The sequence below is a fragment of the Crocuta crocuta genome, unplaced genomic scaffold, assembly GCF_008692635.1.
Source record: "Crocuta crocuta isolate KB4526 unplaced genomic scaffold, BGI_CrCroc_1.0 scaffold115, whole genome shotgun sequence".
NCBI classification, from domain to species: domain Eukaryota; kingdom Metazoa; phylum Chordata; class Mammalia; order Carnivora; family Hyaenidae; genus Crocuta; species Crocuta crocuta.
This window is the reverse complement of record NW_027530575.1, coordinates 3,390,422-3,408,900: the sequence shown is the minus strand read 5'-3', so window position 1 is coordinate 3,408,900 and position 18,479 is coordinate 3,390,422. Positions and strand designations below refer to the sequence as shown.

At 34.2% G+C, this 18,479-nt stretch overlaps 2 long non-coding RNA genes across 2 annotated transcripts in view; one reads left to right on the top strand and one right to left on the bottom strand.

Moving 5' to 3' along the window:
- Positions 1-251: 251 nt before the first annotated feature.
- LOC144234665 (uncharacterized) lies at positions 252-7,253 on the bottom strand. Its single transcript, XR_013336035.1, has 3 exons — positions 7,132-7,253; positions 5,739-5,851; positions 252-595 (listed from the first exon to the last, which is right to left on the bottom strand). It is a non-coding gene; the product is annotated as an uncharacterized LOC144234665 (long non-coding RNA).
- Positions 7,254-7,334: 81 nt separating this feature from the next.
- The window catches only part of LOC144234664 (uncharacterized), a 59,164-nt gene continuing 48,019 nt past the window's right edge, over positions 7,335-18,479 (top strand). The window contains exon 1 of the long non-coding RNA XR_013336034.1: positions 7,335-7,491. This is a non-coding gene — a long non-coding RNA (uncharacterized LOC144234664). The remainder of the gene's footprint in view (positions 7,492-18,479) is intronic.

Below are 18,479 nucleotides of genomic sequence, written 5' to 3'. Positions count from 1 at the left end.
TTAACCAATTTTGTACACCACAAAGCAAGAAAGAGTGTGAGCAATTCCCTTAATTTTCAGGTGTTGTAGGCCATAAAGTACATAAATTACTTGATTAGAATGTTGTCAGAGATTCCCTAAGGATAAAAACTTATACTAGAAAGATAGACTAAATATTAACTTTATTTATTAGCTAATACAGAAGCCGGGCTGATATGGCAAGATTTAGTTTTATTTGCCACGTTCAAAAAATATATTCTACATATCTTGCTTTTGCTTACTTGTTTCATTACATCCATTCTTTTTCATCTCTTAGATAAAGGAGAAATAGCAAACCCTATATAAATAAACACACATAGAAGGAAGAAACATAGAGTGCCTAGGGACATTAGGGAAGTCTTCAGAGAGCCTTGAATGATGACCAGACGGATAGTAGACTTTTTCTAAATGGACAATGAAGTTCTCATTATTCTTTTTACTCTCCCCTCCAGCTGTTATGTTTGTGATTTTTGTTTAAAGTGTTGATTCTTGTATTTGCAATATTTTTTCCTTCCCATGTACTGTGCATTTGGGAAAATGGTTACTGCAACAATTCTTCATTGGTTACATCGGATGCCTAAAGGGTGAAGAATTTATGGAAGATTTTCTGTTAGCCACGACACAGGCAAATTTATTCCTGTAAACTTTCTCAAACCTTATTTGACAAAATACCTCTCTCTCTCTTATTGCTATTAAATCTCCAGTTAGCATTTATTATACATGCAAAAGTGTAAGGAAGTAAGCATCTTTTGTATGTTTGGTCTAGTTAATCTTGTATTTAAGGAAAATAGATTCTTATATTCTTTCTACAACCCTAGGTACATAGAAAAAATTAATGAAATATCCATTTTCTGGAATGTTTCCAAGGCAAAATAGTAAGGTAAATCACCACCCCGCCATTGACTTTTGTGCACTTCTTCGGCCCCTAGTTTGATTTGATTTAATTCTTCTTTAGCCTTAATTGCATCACTTTTCAATGGTTAAAGTTATATATTAAGATTTTTACAATTTCTAATGAAGTGCACATAAAGATAACTGTTATGTATTTCATATTAAGACTATAGAAAAATATAAAATTTCCTACTCAACATGGAGAAAAAATATATATTAAATGCTTGTTAATGTGTATTAAATATAACCTTCCTATAAGATGTAAGTGACTCCATTTCAACAAATCATGTTCATGGAGAAAGTAATATGAAATTCAAAAGATTAAATAGGATTATTAAATTGTAACTCAGCTATGTGCTATATTTCATATACTTTTTTGTAAGTAGTTTTAATCACAAAGCATATAAAATTATTTCTAACCAACTGACAAAAAATCTAAAATTTGAAGAAGGATTTTTACTTAATAAAACTGCTGTTAAAATTATTGCTTCCTAAGGAAGGCATTAGGCCTAACTGTATGATTCATATGGTAATTTTGCAGACAAGAAGCTTGTGTTTATGTGCTTGAAGATTGTATATAAAAAGTAAACTAAGAAAAGTTTTCCATTTTTAACTTTAAGGGAAGTGTTTAATAACTACTTGTGCATTAATTGCATGGAATGCAGTTTACCTTCTGAAATATATGACTTGGTGTAAGCATCCGATGAATAAGGTTTTAGTTAAAGTACAAACTTATTTTTTTTAATTTTTTAAATTTATTTCTGAGAGAGAGAGAGACAGTGTGAGCAGGGGAGAGTCAGAGAGAGAGGGAGACACAAAATCTGAAGCAGGCTCCAGGCTCTGAGCTAGCTGTCAGCACAGAGCCGGTTGCGGGGCTCGAACCCACAAACCGTCAGATCATGACCTGAGCTGAAGTCGGCCGCTTACCCGACTGAGCCACGCAGGCACCCCGGAGTACAAACTTATTTTTATAGATTAGTTGAATTTGTATTGGCTTAACTAACCCTGGCAGTGTTGAATGTTACCTGAGCCCTGTGCTTCTGGAAAATGACAGTTAAGGAACTCCCATCCCCTGCCCCTCCCCACTTTGTGTCTAGGAAATGCTCTACTGCAAATAACTATCCCCATGTGACTTAGATAAGATTCATGGGTAGCCCTCTTGTTTGTAAATGATAAGACTAGTGGTAGGCTATCCAAATTCCTATGCTGTGGCTCATAAACTATGTTACTGAGAAATATGGACAAAATACTTGGTAACCTGACTTGATCCACATTTAGTCAGTTTTCCCTAGGCCCATGTCCCTCCTTCACAAATCCCTCCTGAGAATCAGCTAGCCCACTTACAGAAGAACATTCTTGATCAACTATCTGAGCACACCACCTGTTCATCCCACCCCCCATGGGGTTCTTTCTAGCCTTGTTTACTCATTTCTATAAACCTTTGAGAGGTTTATAGACGTTTTAAGTTAAGAGTATTTCCTCTACTGTCAAAGTCTGCCTCACCCTGTTGCAGTAGCCTTTGGATTTGCTTTTAATTGATATTTATTTATTTATTTATTTATTTATTTATTTATTTATGTGTATGAGAGAGAGAGGGGGGGCAGAGGAAGAGAGAGAGGAGGCTGACATGGGCCTCCATCTCACTACCTGAGCTCAAAATAAGAGGCAAGAGTCGGATACTTAACCCACTGAACCACTGAGGTGCCCTGATAATCCCTTTTTAAATTATGATCAGTTTCTGACATAAGTTAAGAAACATTGTTACAGACAGTTATTCATGCAAACCCATCTGTACAAATCAGAAATAGAATTAGGAACCGTCTCAAATTCTGAGAGTTTAACTTATATATTTTTAGGAAGAAGGAGAATCAGAGTAATTTAGTCTTCATATTAATGCTGGTCTAGTTTTCAAAACACTCAGTTATATCCAGTTTACTATTATAACAATCTGAAAAAGCTAATTAAACATCATAAAATTGAAGGAGGAAATTAAGCCAGCGCAAGTCTCACTTTTCATATTAGGGTAGAATTCTGATTTAAATGTGTACCTTGGGAAAGCTAATATGCTTTACTTGTTGAGAGGAAAGTTTTAGGGATAATGAAAGAGCCAATTGTGTATAGGGTGTGGCAAGTCACAGAAGAAGACAGTAAGCCATCAGGTATACCTGGACAATTTTATATCCCATGTACCTAGTCTAAGGCATGGGCCATAGTGTATACTGACTAAGTATTTATAGAATACATTTATAATATCTTTTTTGACACAAGGAAGATTAAAATTTTATTTTACTTCACTCAAAAACATATCAAATATTGGAATAAGATTGACAAAGGGAAAATGTACTTGTTTATTCATTGAACAAATGAAGATGTCAGGAAAATGAGAAAGTGACATGTCTTCATATTTATATGACTCATTTTCAAGTTTAAAAAGCAAAGCTAAATTTTATGCTTAGTCATCTTGAGATAAAATTTTGCATGGCATTATATATTTTCTGGTCATTTATTTTTTATTTTGAATTAAGAACTGATGTTATTATATAATTTAATGAATGTATAAACTAATGTTATAATAGTGTTTTGAGTTAATAAATGTAAGTTAGATTCCAAAAATCCAATCCAGTGTGAATAACAAGTTAAAAGTCAGACTTAAATCAATTTGTTGAGATCTGCAATCTTGACCCTGAAATTTTTTTCAAAAATGTAATATGATAAAATCATTGTCAGGTGTAGTATTGGCAACTCTTGGCATTCTCTTTGTCTCAATGTGTACCCTTCATTTACATTACCAAAATACAGAAAATAAGCACTTTTTATGATACTATTTATGTAGGGAAATTTAGCCTGATTTTTATGAACATACTTATGCCACAATAGAACGCTCCCTCTAACCCATTTTCTTATTCTCTCCCACACCATACTGGGCTGATGTTGCATCAAACTTCACGTCCATAGGAACTTTAGAAAGTGACCTTTGAAAATGGGTCCTTGCAGATGTGATCAAATTTGATTAGGTCATAATGAACTGTGGTGAGCCGTTATTAGTATGACTGTTGTCCTTATAAAAAGAGGGAAATTTGGACACAGAATCACAGATACATTAGGAAAATCAACGATTGCCTTTAGCCGCCATAATGTAGAAGAAGCAAGGAAAGATTCTTCTCTTGAGATTTAAGGAGGAGGAGCATGAGTCCTTTATCTGGACTTCTGTTAGAAAGTAAATGTTGTTTTAACCTACACAGTTTGTAGTTCACTCTTATAGTAGCCATAGGAAAATAATATAATAATATATACCCCACACCTAAAAGAACCATTGTGTTTAGGGTGTTTAGGGAAGGGATTTTGTAAAGAGAGAGCGGTAGGAGCTCCATTACTCACAGAGTGCCATATGTTTCTTTTTTTTTTTTAATATTTTTTATTTATTTCTAGGAGAGAGAGAGACAGACAGCGTGAGCAGGGGAGGGTCAGAGAGAGAGGGAGTCACAGACTCCAAAAGAGGCTCCAGGCTCTGAGCTGGCAGTCAGCACAGAGCCCGACGCGGGGCTCGAACCCACGAACCGCGAGATCATGACCCAAGCGAAAGTTGGACGCTTAACCGACTAAGCCACCCAGGCGCCCCGAGTGCCATATGTTTCTAAGGGTTGACAGTGAGTGTTTTCTGTCTCTAAAGGGTGACATCATTGATTTCTTTTATTAGAGGGGAACAAGGTTTCTTATTATTTTTAATAATGTCTGACTTAGATGAAGTAACTATGTATGCTGTAACAAATCCAAAAATAGTAAATTATTAAAAATGATGCAAGCAGCATGTCTCACTCATGCAACTGTCTAATACAGGTATTCCTGATTGGAAACCTATTCTCCAAATGTAGATTCAGGGACCCAGGCTCTTTCTCCTGTTTTGTTCCCAAATCATCAACACATGTCTTCAAAATCACAATGAAATGGAAAAGAATGACATTACTGGAAGTTTTTAATGTATCAGATCTGAAAGTGACACAGGTTTTTAGTACTGTATTTCATAGCCAGAATTCAGATTGCATCGTTACAGCCAGGGTCCAGTAAAAGATCTAGATAATTGTTGTTCATATCTTATACTCAGCAAATAGATAAAGTATGGTAATGTTTTGGTCACAAGGCCAATTCTTTTCAAAAAACAGTTACTGAGTAATTATGGTGTGCCAGGAATCTATGCTGTCTGTCTGTAACTAATGAGTTATTAGGGGATTGTCTATAATTTAGAATTCATAATAATTTAAGCCAAGCTTAAATGGCTCTTAATGTATTTAATGGTAAATATAGGGTTGATATTATATATCCTATTTTTATTATTATTTAGGTTTTAAATTTTAATTTAGCTTTAATCCTGATATTTAATGTTATTCTTTATTCGTTTGTAAACCTTTTGCAACTCTCTCCATTTTAAACCTGAAATTTTTAAAGAAAAGTCACTTTGGTACAGATATGGGACAGAGATTAAGCAATATTTAAATATGTACTCACTTCAAACCCATAATCACACCAGTTATATTAAACTGTGATACAAATTGGAGAAGCAAGGTTAAAGGAAACGGGAAATTTTGAGTCTCCGAGAGAGCAAATTGAATAACTTCAGTGTCAGCTGCAACATTTGAAAGCATTGTTTACAAGAGTTACTCTAGATACCATTATAAGACAGTATCCTTCTGCAATATCTGGTGAGCTTAGCATAGGATTGAATAGCATCAGAAGCATTTTTAAATTTGTTCCAATGATAGGCCTACTATTTGTAGACTAAGTCATCTCTTTGTTTATGAAAGTTAAATGTTCTCAGTATTTTATACTCTTACATTTTATCGAAGAGGTCTCCAGATGGGTGTCCAGATGGGTGTCTTCACTCTTCATCTGAGGGAGGAATCTCAGGTCCTGGGAACGCAACCCCTGAGGTATTTGGATATAAAGTCTGGAGAAGGAATGGACTTAAGCAGGTCAGAGACAGAGTGACACTATTATCATTTAGGCTTTTGTACTTAAAAGTTTAATAAAGAGACTACAGAGTTTATTTTCGAAGTGTTTTGATCAACGGCTTTATTTTTGGCTATCCTGGGACAAAAATGCCCAGACCAAAATGTATATTTCTCTCTCTCTCTCTTTCTGTCTCTCTCCCTGTCCTGCTTTGGAAATTGTCTTTGCAACCTTTTACCTTAGAAAAAGCTACCTTGTAAATGGAACTAAAAAGCTGAAGTGTTCATTGTTGTATATTATCATATTTATAATAGAAAGTAGAATGTCTTTTACTCAAACTATAATTGAAGGCTAAGTTAAAGTTAAGGTTGAACAGGAAACAACTCGAGATAAATGGTAGTTAAATACAACAAATTACAACAGCAACAAACAATATGTCTAAGAAACATGGAGTGTGGGGGTAAAAAAGTTACCACTATCACATTTCAGGATAATTATTAACCGTCTGTACCATTCCTAAACTGCTGCTGAAATTTGGCATAGTTCAAAGTGGAAGTTGCTTAGGAAGAAGTAGTTTGAGAGGCAGTGGGAATCACAATAATCCTAAGTAGGGGAGTTGCAATTCTTATTGTTATCAAACAGATGGACAAAATGCTTGTTATGCTTTGCAGTAAAGCCATGTACCTAACATGATTATGCATTATGAGATTTGATAGGGAAAATTCAAGATGTCAGAGTGGATTGTTAGCTTTTCACTTTCCTATAGATTTAGTAATATCCCGTAATAAAGATACAGACCTGGGTTAAAACTGACTCCTGGGAAAGAATAGGCATACTTTTTGCCTCTGGCCAACCTCCAAGGATGGCTGAGAATATAATAACCTGGAGCCTTGTTTGGATAAAAAACCTAAATTATTTAACAAAAGCTTGTTAGTGTTAGCAGAATTGAGGAAGTCAGAACAAAAATTGGCAGTAAGATTGAGTTATGTGAGGAACCTGATTCCCACAGGCCCTTTCCATGAATCTCCTGTTATATTACTACCAGGCAGACACAGGAGACAAGTAGTTTTATGGTGTAAGTGCAGATAGCAGGGAGAAGTGGAGATTAACTGTGCCTTTCTGTCCTGAACCATTGTCTCAAATTGTCCAAAGCAGATGCCTCAGTGGAAGTCATTAAATTAAGAGTTAGGGAGGCGAGCATATAACAGAATTGTTGCTAGGAAACAGATAACTCCAAGTTCTAGCTCTAGAATCAGGAAACATGGCTCATCACAATACCTGCTTTTAAGGGAGTTGTTTTTCCAGCGTATAGGATTAAGAGATTATGTTTGAACTTCCACTTAGCAATCAATCCCCTATTCACACTTGCTCTTCTCACACACAAATGAAGACATATACACAAAAACCTGCAGGAATGAAATGATGAAGAAAATCAGTACCCAGAATAGGCATTCTTTCCAATTCCCATTTTAGATGTGGTCATGGATAACACTAAATAAGGGACTCCTTTTAGAGGCCGGAACCAAGAGGCATGGGGGCCTACGATGTGGGCAAAGAAGGTTTTTCCAGAAAAATATCTAGGAATCATCCCACTGTCAGGGCAAAAAGTTTATACTATTCTTTGAAACAGGATATGAGGTATGAAGCAATGACTGTCTTACTTTGTTTCCAATTATTTTTTTTCTCCAGTGATTTTTTTCTTTTCTGTTGTATTATCCCTTTCTTCCATTTTATCCAGAACTTTGAATGCAAATGAACTTTTCATTTACATGAAATGAAATATTTCCCTAGTTTTCAGTCAAGGTAGACTGGCTTAATTTTTAATTGATATTAAAAATTTTGTTGGGGGCGCCTGGGTGGCTCAGTCGTTTAAGTGTCCGACTTTAACTCAGGTCATGATCTCACAGTTCGTGTGTTCGAGCCCCTCATCAGGCTCTGTACTTACAGCTCAGAGCCTGGAGCCTGCCTCAGATTCTGTGTCTCCCTGTCTCTCTGCCCCTCCCCCTCTCGCTCTCTGTCTCTCAAAAAAAAAAAAAAACCATAAAAAAATTAAAAAAAAAACTTTCTTAGAATGGATACATGGAAATTCTATTCTCTAATCTTTTGTTTTAGAGAATATCTTTGTCTTCTGAATTAATTAAGAGTTTAGTAACATCTTGTAGTGAAAAATTATGTCTTTTCTGAATTTTAAAGACATTTATACTTGACCTGGAAATCCAGGGAGATGTCGGATTCAAATTTAATTGTTGTTCCAGGGTAGAAGACCTCTTTAACTGACTGAGCCACCCAGGTGCCCCTAAAAATCTATTATTTTTATCTTCATTGCATATATAACACTAAATGTTTTTATGTTTATTGAGTTTTCTTCAACTAATTTTGCACTTCAGAAGCAAAGTGATGTGTGATTACAGACTGTTGTAGTATCAGTGGGGAATGTTATAAATATGTGTGGAATGAGTGAATTAACAAGTTATGGCATGGAAGAGGAAGTTCTTTTTCACTCCATCTTCTCCAGTTCTTGTTCTCTTCTTAAAATAATTACTCCTTAGGGATCCCTGTCATTATTATGGTTAGTGATTAATTTCCTAAGATCTTAGCTTTACGGTCCCCATTAATTAAATGCTTGTATTTTTATTTTTTTAATGCTGAGATATTTGCCCTATAGCTCATAAGAATCTTACCTGGTTTTTCTTTATATCCCAAGCTGTGATCGCAGTATTATTCTTATTATCATTTAAAATTTCTCTGTCTCTCCTCTAAGCATGGTATTCCTGACCCCCTGTTCCATAGTTGCTATAAGGAATTCATTGAATATTTTCATGGTAGCTCTATCATCATATGGATTTCAGTCTGAGAACATTCTCTTGATCATCTGTTGTGACACTTATAGTAGCACACTTCCTCATTTGTAGAATGTGAGGCTGCCATTTTCACATTTCTGAATTCTTACTGCATCTTGCAATTATGTGCATTTGTTGATTCCATATATCTTTTGATTTATTATATATCTCATTTAAGTCTCTCTGCAATGAAGAATCTTAAATTCAGAGATTTAAGCAAACTTCTAAATATCTCTCATTAACAAATGACTGAGATAACTTACCCAGGCAAGTTGTTTTTGTATGGAAATCTATTTTAAAATAAAAATTTGTCCATGTCACTCACTTCCCTGTTTAAATTCTTCAATTGCTCCCTGTCACCTAAAAGATTAAGTCTAAATCCTTAAGCATGATACATAAGCCCTTCCATAAATTGGTCTCTTTTTATAGATACTGCCTCATTTCTTGCTCTTTTACATCACAAACTTTGTACAAAGTGCTTCACACAATATATCATTTCATAGATCTATTCTTTTATTCATACAGTTTCTTTTGACAGAAGTACCAGCTCCACATTTTTCTTTAACATTTATAGTTCTTTTTCTTCAAGTCTTGGCTCATTTCTGCTCTTAATGCTTTCTAAGAATATCTGGGTGGTTTAAATGTTCCTATTCTGCTCTTTTAAGCACTTTGAATATTTGCCTTTTTACATATATTATATTACACAGAAATCAACAATGTTTTGTCTTTGTCTCCTCCACCAGGATGTAAAGTACTTGAGGGAAGTACCTCTGTTTTTACTAATTTATTTATTTTTAAATCAAGAAATAATTGACATAGGATACTATAGTAGTTTTATACAATGTAGTGTTTTGACATTTGTATCCACTGCAAAATGATCATAAGTCTAGTTATAATCTGTAACCTTACAAAAATAGCATGTTACTGACTACATTACCCATGCCATATATCACATCCTCATGACTTATTTTATAAGTAGAAGTTTGTACTTCTAAATCTCCTTCAGCTATTTTGCCCCCCTTCCAACCTCCCTCCAGTATGGCAATCAGTAGTCTGTTCTCTGTATCTATGAGTCTGGCTTGTTTATGTTTTGTTTGTTTGATTGTTTTTTTAGATTCCATATATAACTGAAATCCTGTAATATTTATTTTTCTCTGTCTGATTTATTTCATGTAGCATATCCTCAGGGTCCATCCTTCTTGCAAATGGCAAGATTTTTTTTTTTTTTTATGTCTTAGCAGTATTCCTTTGTGCATATACCACATCTTTTTTTATGCATGTTTCTGTTGATGGGCAATTAGGTCGTTTACATATCTTGGCTATTGTAAATAATGCAACAATGAACATAGGTGTTCCTATATATTTTCAAATTACTTTTTTAAAAAAATTTGGATAGATACTCAGTGGGAGCATATTTGGATCGTATGGTAGCTCTATTTTCTTTTTTTTTTTATTTGAGGAACCATCATACTGTTTGTCATAGTGGCTGCCCCATTTTATATTCCAACTAACACTGCGTTACTATTACTTCTCCACATCCTTGCCAACACTTGTCTTTTTGATAATAGCCATTCTGACAATTGTAAGGTGATATCTCATTGTGGTTTTGATTTGCATTTCTTTAATGATTTAGTGATGTTGAGCATATTTTCATGTGCCTGTTGGCCATCAATGTGTCTTCTTTGGAAAAGTGTCTATTCAGATCCTTTGCCCATTTTTTTCCTTTGCCCATTTTTTAATTGGATTGTTTTTTGTTTGTTTTTGTTTTTGTTTGTTTTTTTTGGTTTTGTAATTGAGTTGTGTGAATTCTTTATATATTTTGGATATTAACCCTGTTTTGGATATACAGATATCTTCTCTCCCATTCAGTAGGTTGCTTTTCTGTTTTGTTGAGAGTTTCCTTCACTGTGCAGAAGAGTTTTGGTTTGATGTACGTCCAGTTATTGATTTTTGCTTTTGTTGTCTTTGCCTTTGGAGTCAGATCCAGAATAACATCACTAAGACTGATGTCAAGGAACTGATTAGGCATGTTTTCTTCTAGGATCTTTTTTAAGTGGGCTCTAGGCCAAATATGGGGCTCATACTCACCACCCCGAGATAGAGAGTCACATCCTTTACTGACTGAGTCAGCCAGGTGTCCCTCTTCTAGGATTTGTATGATTTTAGCTTTTACATTCAAAACTTTAGTCCATTTTGAGTTGATTTTTGTATATGGTGTTACATAGTTGTCTAGTTTCATTCTTTTCCATAGAGCTTTCCCAGTTTTCTAGCAACATTTTATGAAGATTGTCTTTTCACCATTATATATTCTTGCTTCCTATGTTGTATTTACTTGACCATATATGTGTAGGTTTATTTATGGGCTCTGTATTCTTTTCCTTTGATCAGTGTGTCTGTTTTGTGTCTGTTTTTATGCTGACATCATATTGTTTTGATTATTATAGCTTTGTAGTAATGTTTGAAATTAGGGAGTATGATGCCTCTGGCTTTGTTCTTCTTTCTCAAGATTGTTTTGGCTATTTGGTGTCTTTTGTTTCTCCCTGCAAATTTTAGAATTATTTGCTATAGTCCATGAAAAATGTCATTGGAATTTTGATAGGAATTGTATTGAATCTGTAGATTGCTTTGGGCAGTATGGACATTTAATCTTTACAATCCATGAGCATGGGATGGATATCTTTCCATTTATTTGTGTCTTTTCCAATTTCTTCCATCAGTGTCTTATAGTTTTCAACATACAGATCTTTTACCTCCTTTGTTAAATTTATTTTAAGGTAATTTATTCTTTTTGATATGATTGAAAATCAGGTTTTTAAAATTTCTCTTTCTGATAGTTCCTTGTTAGTTTATAGAAAAATAAACACAGATTTTTGGATATTCATTTTGTATCCTGTGGCTTTATTGAATTCATTTGTCTCTTCTAACAGTGTTATAGTGGAATCTTCAGGGCTTTTTACAGAGAGTATCATGCTATATACAAATACTGACAGTTTTACCTCTTTCTTTTTAATTTTTATGTTTTTTATTTCCTTTTCCTACCTAATTGTTCTTGTTAGGATTTTCAGTACTGTGTTGAATAAAAGTAGGGATAGTGGCATCTTTGTTTTGTTCTTGATCTTAGAAGAAAAGCTTTCAGCTTTATTTATTTATTTCAGCTTTTAATTTCATTGAATATGAAATTAGCTGTCGGTTTTTCATATAAGGCTTTTATTATGTTGAGGTACATTCTATAATGACTTTATTGAGAGTTTTTATTATAAATTGATATTGAACTTTGGCAGTTTTTTTTTTATTCTGCATCTATTGAGATGATCATATGATTTTTAATTTCATTTTGTTAGTATGGTGTATCATGTTGATTGATTTGCAGATGTTGAACCATCCTTGCATCCCTGGAATAAATCCCATTTGATCATGGTGTGCAGTCCTTTTAATGTGCTGTTTAATTCAGTTTGCTAATATTTTGAGTATTTTTGCATCTATATTCATCAGAGAAATTGGCCTGTAATTTTCTTTTTTTGTGGTGTCCTTGTCTGGTTTTGATATCAGGGTAATATGGTCTTATAAAATCAGTTTGGAAGCTTTTCCTCAATTTTCTGGGAGAGTTAGAGAAGGATACATATTAATTGAATGTTTGGTAGAACAATTTTTGTCTGCAAAGAAAAAGAAGAGTGTGTATTTTATATTACACTCTGGTTTTTCTACCATTCTGCCAAATAGAATATAAGAAATGTTTAAAATGAATTATTTTTGCAATCTATTGTGTAAAAAAATAAAAATAAGTAAATCAATGGCTTTTCTCAAAGGTGAGGAAAAGTATGCTAAAATTCTTCATGTGAGTAACATTAAAGCAAATGGTGTGAATCCATAATTCTCTGTTTGTTTTAAGACTCTTTGGAAGTAGAGAGCTACATGGTATGAATGAAATAAGCTTGCATTTTCTTTCCTTTTATAAGATTACAAATTGCTCACATCTCAATTACTAAATCATATTGATTCAAGATATAATACTTTTAATATTGAGGTGATCTATTTGATAATGTTTTTCAAAATTATAAAATTTTCAAACAAATAACATATTTGCAATGAAAAACCATGTGGTGTCCTTGTTCTTTGCAGCCTCATCTTTATTTTGGGATTCAATTTAATTTGGAGGTAAAGTTTTTAAATAATTATTTCATAGATGGTCTTGAATTTTTTGATTAGATATCAATAATTAATTAAAAATCTTGAAGAATATTTTGAAGGTATAATATGATTATTTTATATCACCATATTGAAGATATTATTTATATTTGGTGTCTGTTTCTACAAAAATACTCACTTTGAATCAACTTGTTAATCCATTTTGTGAAATGAATCTTTTATTTCCAGTAAGTTCTAAGATTTTCTCTTTGTTTTTGATATTCTGTACTTTTAACACCATATATTTAGAAATTTATTTCTCTTTATCCAGATAGGACTTTGTATGATACTTGTCTCTACAATTTGATTAGTAATAATGACTTGATGGCTGAAAATGATATGTTGGATTGGCTTACTCATCCTAGAATCCCCCATCCTCATCTCACATATAGAAGATAAAAGTCTTTGAAGCTTCTATATGAAATTGAGGTGTCCATATTTGATATAGTTATGAGAGATTTGTAAGTTAGAGGTAAATTGAAGATCATCTACCTGTTCATTTTTTTTTTCTACTAATATACAACATAAAGAAAATATTAGTTAAAGTTACTACTGTATTGCTTGGGGTGTCTGACAGGCTGAGTCAGTAGAGCATGTGACTTTAAAAAAAATTTTTTTTGATGTTTATTTATTATTGAGACAGAGAGAAACAGCATGAATGGGGGAGGGTCAGAGAGAGAGGGAGACACAGAATCTGAAGCAGGCTCCAGGCTCTGAGCTAGCTGTCAGCACAAAGCCCAGCGCGGAGCTCGAACCAACGAACTGTGAGATCATGACCTGAGCCAAAGTCGGACGCTTAACCGACTGAGCCACTCAGGTGCCCTTGAGCATGTGACTCTTGATCTAGGGTTGTAAGTTTGAGCTCCAGGCTGGACATAGAGATTGCTTTACAAATCTTTCTATGCCATTATTCAAGTGCTCTTTTCTAGTGTTCTGAATGTGAAGAGGCAGTTGTGTTTGGACAGTTCTGGTAACTGCAGCTCCTTGATTTTGACTTCCTTATCTCTTGATTTCCACTGTATAGTGTTCTCTTCCCATAACACAGTGCTGCATATGCAATGTCACCAAGTCTACTTAATGTCATCCGATGTGAATTGAGCGTTGGGCAACTTATACAAATGCTGATACTCTCTGCTCTTGCTGTTGCTGTAATAAATTCTTTGTCTTTGACCTAGGAATCATGTGTCTTCTGCCGCTATTAAAAAAATTGGATGACTAATTTGTTAAGTCGCAAGTACAGTAAAATCTCAAACCTTTTACCTTTCACATATGGATGTGTCTTCATCTCAATATTGCCAGTATTGATATCAAAAACAGTAGTATTGCTACTTGCTTTAAATCTTGATCATTTTAAAAATATATTTTATTTTCTGACTTTCATTCTGTTTTAATATCTTTTACCAATTCTAGAAATTTCTTGTCAAAATTTTATTTTCAATGTTGCATTTGCTTCATCATCCTTACTACTAATCTTTAAGTCTTTTTGTACATACATTGACACTTTTATATTCTAGGTTACTTAAGTTCTTTTAATTATTATTCATCTTTCCAGTTCCTCATATTGCATTTTATAAAATCCTTAGTTTTGTCCTTTAGTTTATTAATTTTATTTCTTTGCATATATTTTTAAATTAACTGGCCCAAGGAGTTTTACATTTGAATGTCTACATTTTTCTGTAATAGAAATTAAATTTTGGTTCTATTTCACCTCTATTTGTATTTGTTCATATTGTCTCATTCTGTTTATAGCTCTAATCGTTTAATCTATTAATCATTTTATATATACCCATTTTTAAACATTTCCTATTACGTTATAATATTTTTCAGCTTCAGGCATTGGAGGTTTGAACATTTTTGTTATACCTGATTATTCTAAATTATGGTTGATTGCTTCCTTATGTTTTTGTAATTTTGAATTACTTGTATTTTAGAAGGTCTGTGTTACCCTTTGCAACCTAAAGGTAGCTTCCATCTTAAATACTTACATCTTTTGTCCCTGCATAGGCATTCCACTAAAAACACTAATTTTAAATATGCAACATCTGTATCATAGCAGCCATGTCATATACTTTCCTTACCAGCCACAGCAGCATTTGATGATTCTGGTGTCTCAAAACTACTTTCAAATTAATTGATTTACTAGAATGACTCTTAGGATTCAGTTGCATATTATAGTAGTAGCTAAAATTTGTTATATCAAAAGGTACAGAAGAAGATCAATATGAAAAAAAAATGCGTTGGGTGGAGGTCACAGGGGTCAGGTAGAGGCTTCCAAGTCATTACCAAGTCTCACGGGACACATTTTTCTCTCTTGTGGTGAACTGTGTTGACCCATGCCACATGTCTCAGTTCAAGGAAGCCTATTTGAAACTCAGGGTGCAAATATTTTTATGGATTACTGGTAACAGAGACATGTTCCACTATACAACCAAAAATGATAAAAGAAGCTCAAGATCCTAACAAGGAAAGCAAGTGCATCATTAATCTTAATGTTTTCATAAAAATCATTCTCACATGTCCTGAAAATCTGGTATGGCATGCCGCATTCTTCTGGGTATATGAAACATAAGTAACATAAAAAGATTTCTCAAAATCATATTTTGAGTGTTTGGCCAAGAGTCAATCTTGGTTTCAAGTGACTAGAGACGTGCAAGGACTGTGAAACCAAATCTGCCACGTTAATCTTTTCTCACGCTAGCTGTGGCTCAGTATGAATACCGAGTATTTCTACTCAGTATAAATACTGTGTAAGTATAAATACACAAAATGCTGCTCAATATTGTTCAACATTTATAAGTATTTTTAGATATCTTTTTTTTTAAATTTTCTCTTCTCTACCTTTCCCTGTATATATTTCTTTGTATGAAGGGCTCTAATTTTTTTTAAAGATTTATTTATTTTTGAGAGAAAGCTAGCACAAGCGGGGAAGGGGCAGAGAGAGAAGGGGATGGAAGATCTGCAACGGATTCTGTGGTGACAGCAGAGAGACCATTGTGGAGCTTGAACTCCCAAGCCGTGAGATCATAATCTAATCTGAAGTCAGACACTCAACTGACTGAGCCATCCAGGTGCCCCTGAAGGACTCTAATTTTTGATTATACAGTTGTTTGTACATATCTGTGTGACTCAGTATTTTTCACAGTGGGACTAAAGAGCTGAATTTGCTGAAATTTGCTTACAAAGTATGTACACTGCAAACATTTTAATAATAATCTTTTTATACATTTATTTGTCTGTCTGTCTGTCTGTCTATGTAATCTTCACTTATTAAAGAACTGTAATAAAAATGTCCCGGAAGTGAAAAAATTAAATAAGATACTAAAAAAATATGTATATTCTTCTACAATTTTATCCTTGCATCGCAAATGATTTTAGTTAGAAAATTATATCAAAGATATGAAGTCAAAACTTCTGCTTTAAATCGATTTTATCTGAGTGGTGTCTGGGTGGCTCAGTAGATTGAGTGTCCAACTTTGGCTCAGCTCATGATCTTGAGATTTGAAAGTTCGAGCCCTGTATCAGGTTCTGTGCTGACAGTTCAGAGCCTGGAGCCTGCTTCAGATTCTGTGTCTCCCTCTCTCTCTGCCCCTCCCCCATTCATGCTCTGTCTCTGTCTCTTTCCCAAAAATAAATAAACATTAAAATATTAAATTGATTTCATTTGAATTTTCAATGAAGATATTACTCTCTTTGGAAAACTTTTATGTTATAAGTCAATACCACTTTTTTTTAATTCTAGAGAGAGGAAGCATGTATAGCAGTGGGGGAGAGGACAGAAAGAGAGAGAAGGAGAGAGAGAGAGAATTTCAAACAGGCTCCATGCTTGACACAGGGCTCCACGTGGTGTCACGGCCCTGAGATCATAACCTGAGCCAAAATCAAGAGTCAGACACTTAATGGACAGAGCCACCCAGGCACCCTAGCTCAATACCACTTTAATATTGCCTCTATCTTTCATATCCTTCACATTTACCTATTTTGTTTATATACATTAATTTTGACCATCCTGAATTTTCACTGATAATTATTTAGTTGTGTTTTGCATATGTTCCATTCCTCAGTTATAACTGGAGTTCCTCTAGTATATGCGTGGCTTTCTCCTTATTATTTGGATCCCTCTTTGCCCTGGTTTATTGCTTTGTATCAAGTGTGACCTTATTTACTGTGCTGTCCTAAACACTGGGAATACAGAATTGAACAAAACAAATAAAATTTGAGATGTCCATGGAGATTACCCTTGGAGAAAATTATCATGCAACACGTGTCATCTTTTTAGGTAGAAAGAAATTGCCACCTCTTCCAAGAACTTACAGAGTATTCTCTTCTTTTGATATTCCTTATCTATTACAATGCCAACAATTTCTCATGGAAATTACTTCTTGTCCAAAATTTGGATTTTGTTTCAGATTAGGGTGACTTTTCAAGCCAAAACATTAATTAAAAAATGGTACAATCATGCTTTCAATTAGTTCTGATGGTCTGTTTAGCTCTGAGATGGGGACCATGAGATTGTTTTCTGCTTGGAATGCTTTCCTTGTTCTAACACAATGCATTGTTATTCAGTTTTTAAGACACAAATCCAATATCATTTTTTAAAGTTTATTTCTTTATCTTGGGAGAGACAAAGACAGTGAGAATAGCGGAGGGGCAAAGAGAGAGGGGAAGAGAGAGAATCCCAAGCAGGTTCCGTGCTGCCAGCACAGAGCCTGACACAGGACTTGATCCAACAAACCTCAAGATTATGACCTAAGGTGAAATGAAGAGTCAACCAACTGAGCCACCCAGGTGCCCCTGCAGTGTCAAATTTAAATGCACCCTACTGATTCTCTCTACCATGCAGAGAGAAGATGCTATACTCTAATGTGCTATTGCTATACCAAATGGTTACCTTAAAAATCCATCTAACATAAGGGTGCCTGGACTCAGTGGGTTAGGCATCCAACTCTTGATTTTAGTTCAACTCATGATCTCATGGCTCATGAGTGCAAGCCCTGTTTAGGAGTCCTTGCTGACAGCATGGAGACTGCTTGGGATTCTCAATCTCTCCCTCTCTCTCTCTCTCTCTCTCTCTGCCACTTCCCCGCTCATGCACGTGCTCTCTCTCTCAAAATAAATAAATAAATTTTAAAGGTTCATCTAACATATTCTATTGAATAATTAATTAATGTTTTTACTCTTTTGGATAGGTTGGGAATTCGTACAATGATTTACCCATTTTTATTTCCCTGAAGCACAAAGCTTACTGTTGGGCACATTTTTGCTAATATAATAACATAGTGTTGTATTAAAAATTAATGAATGAGTGAGTGTCATACAAAATGGTACAAGTACAAAGACTTTCTAAACAGAGGTACCTGGCTGGCTCAGTCAGAAGAGCATTCGACTCTTGATCTCAGGGTCATGAATTGGAGCCCCACAGTGGGTAGAGAGATTACTTAAATAAATTTAAAAAACTTAAAAAAAATAAAACAAAGACTTCCTAAGCAGTTTTTTTTACTTTTTTGGCTTGAATGATTTTATAACTTGTTTGATATGTTTCATTTCTGTTTTACTAAAAAATGTTTGTTTCATCAATCTATAATATTATTCTGTAATGAATTC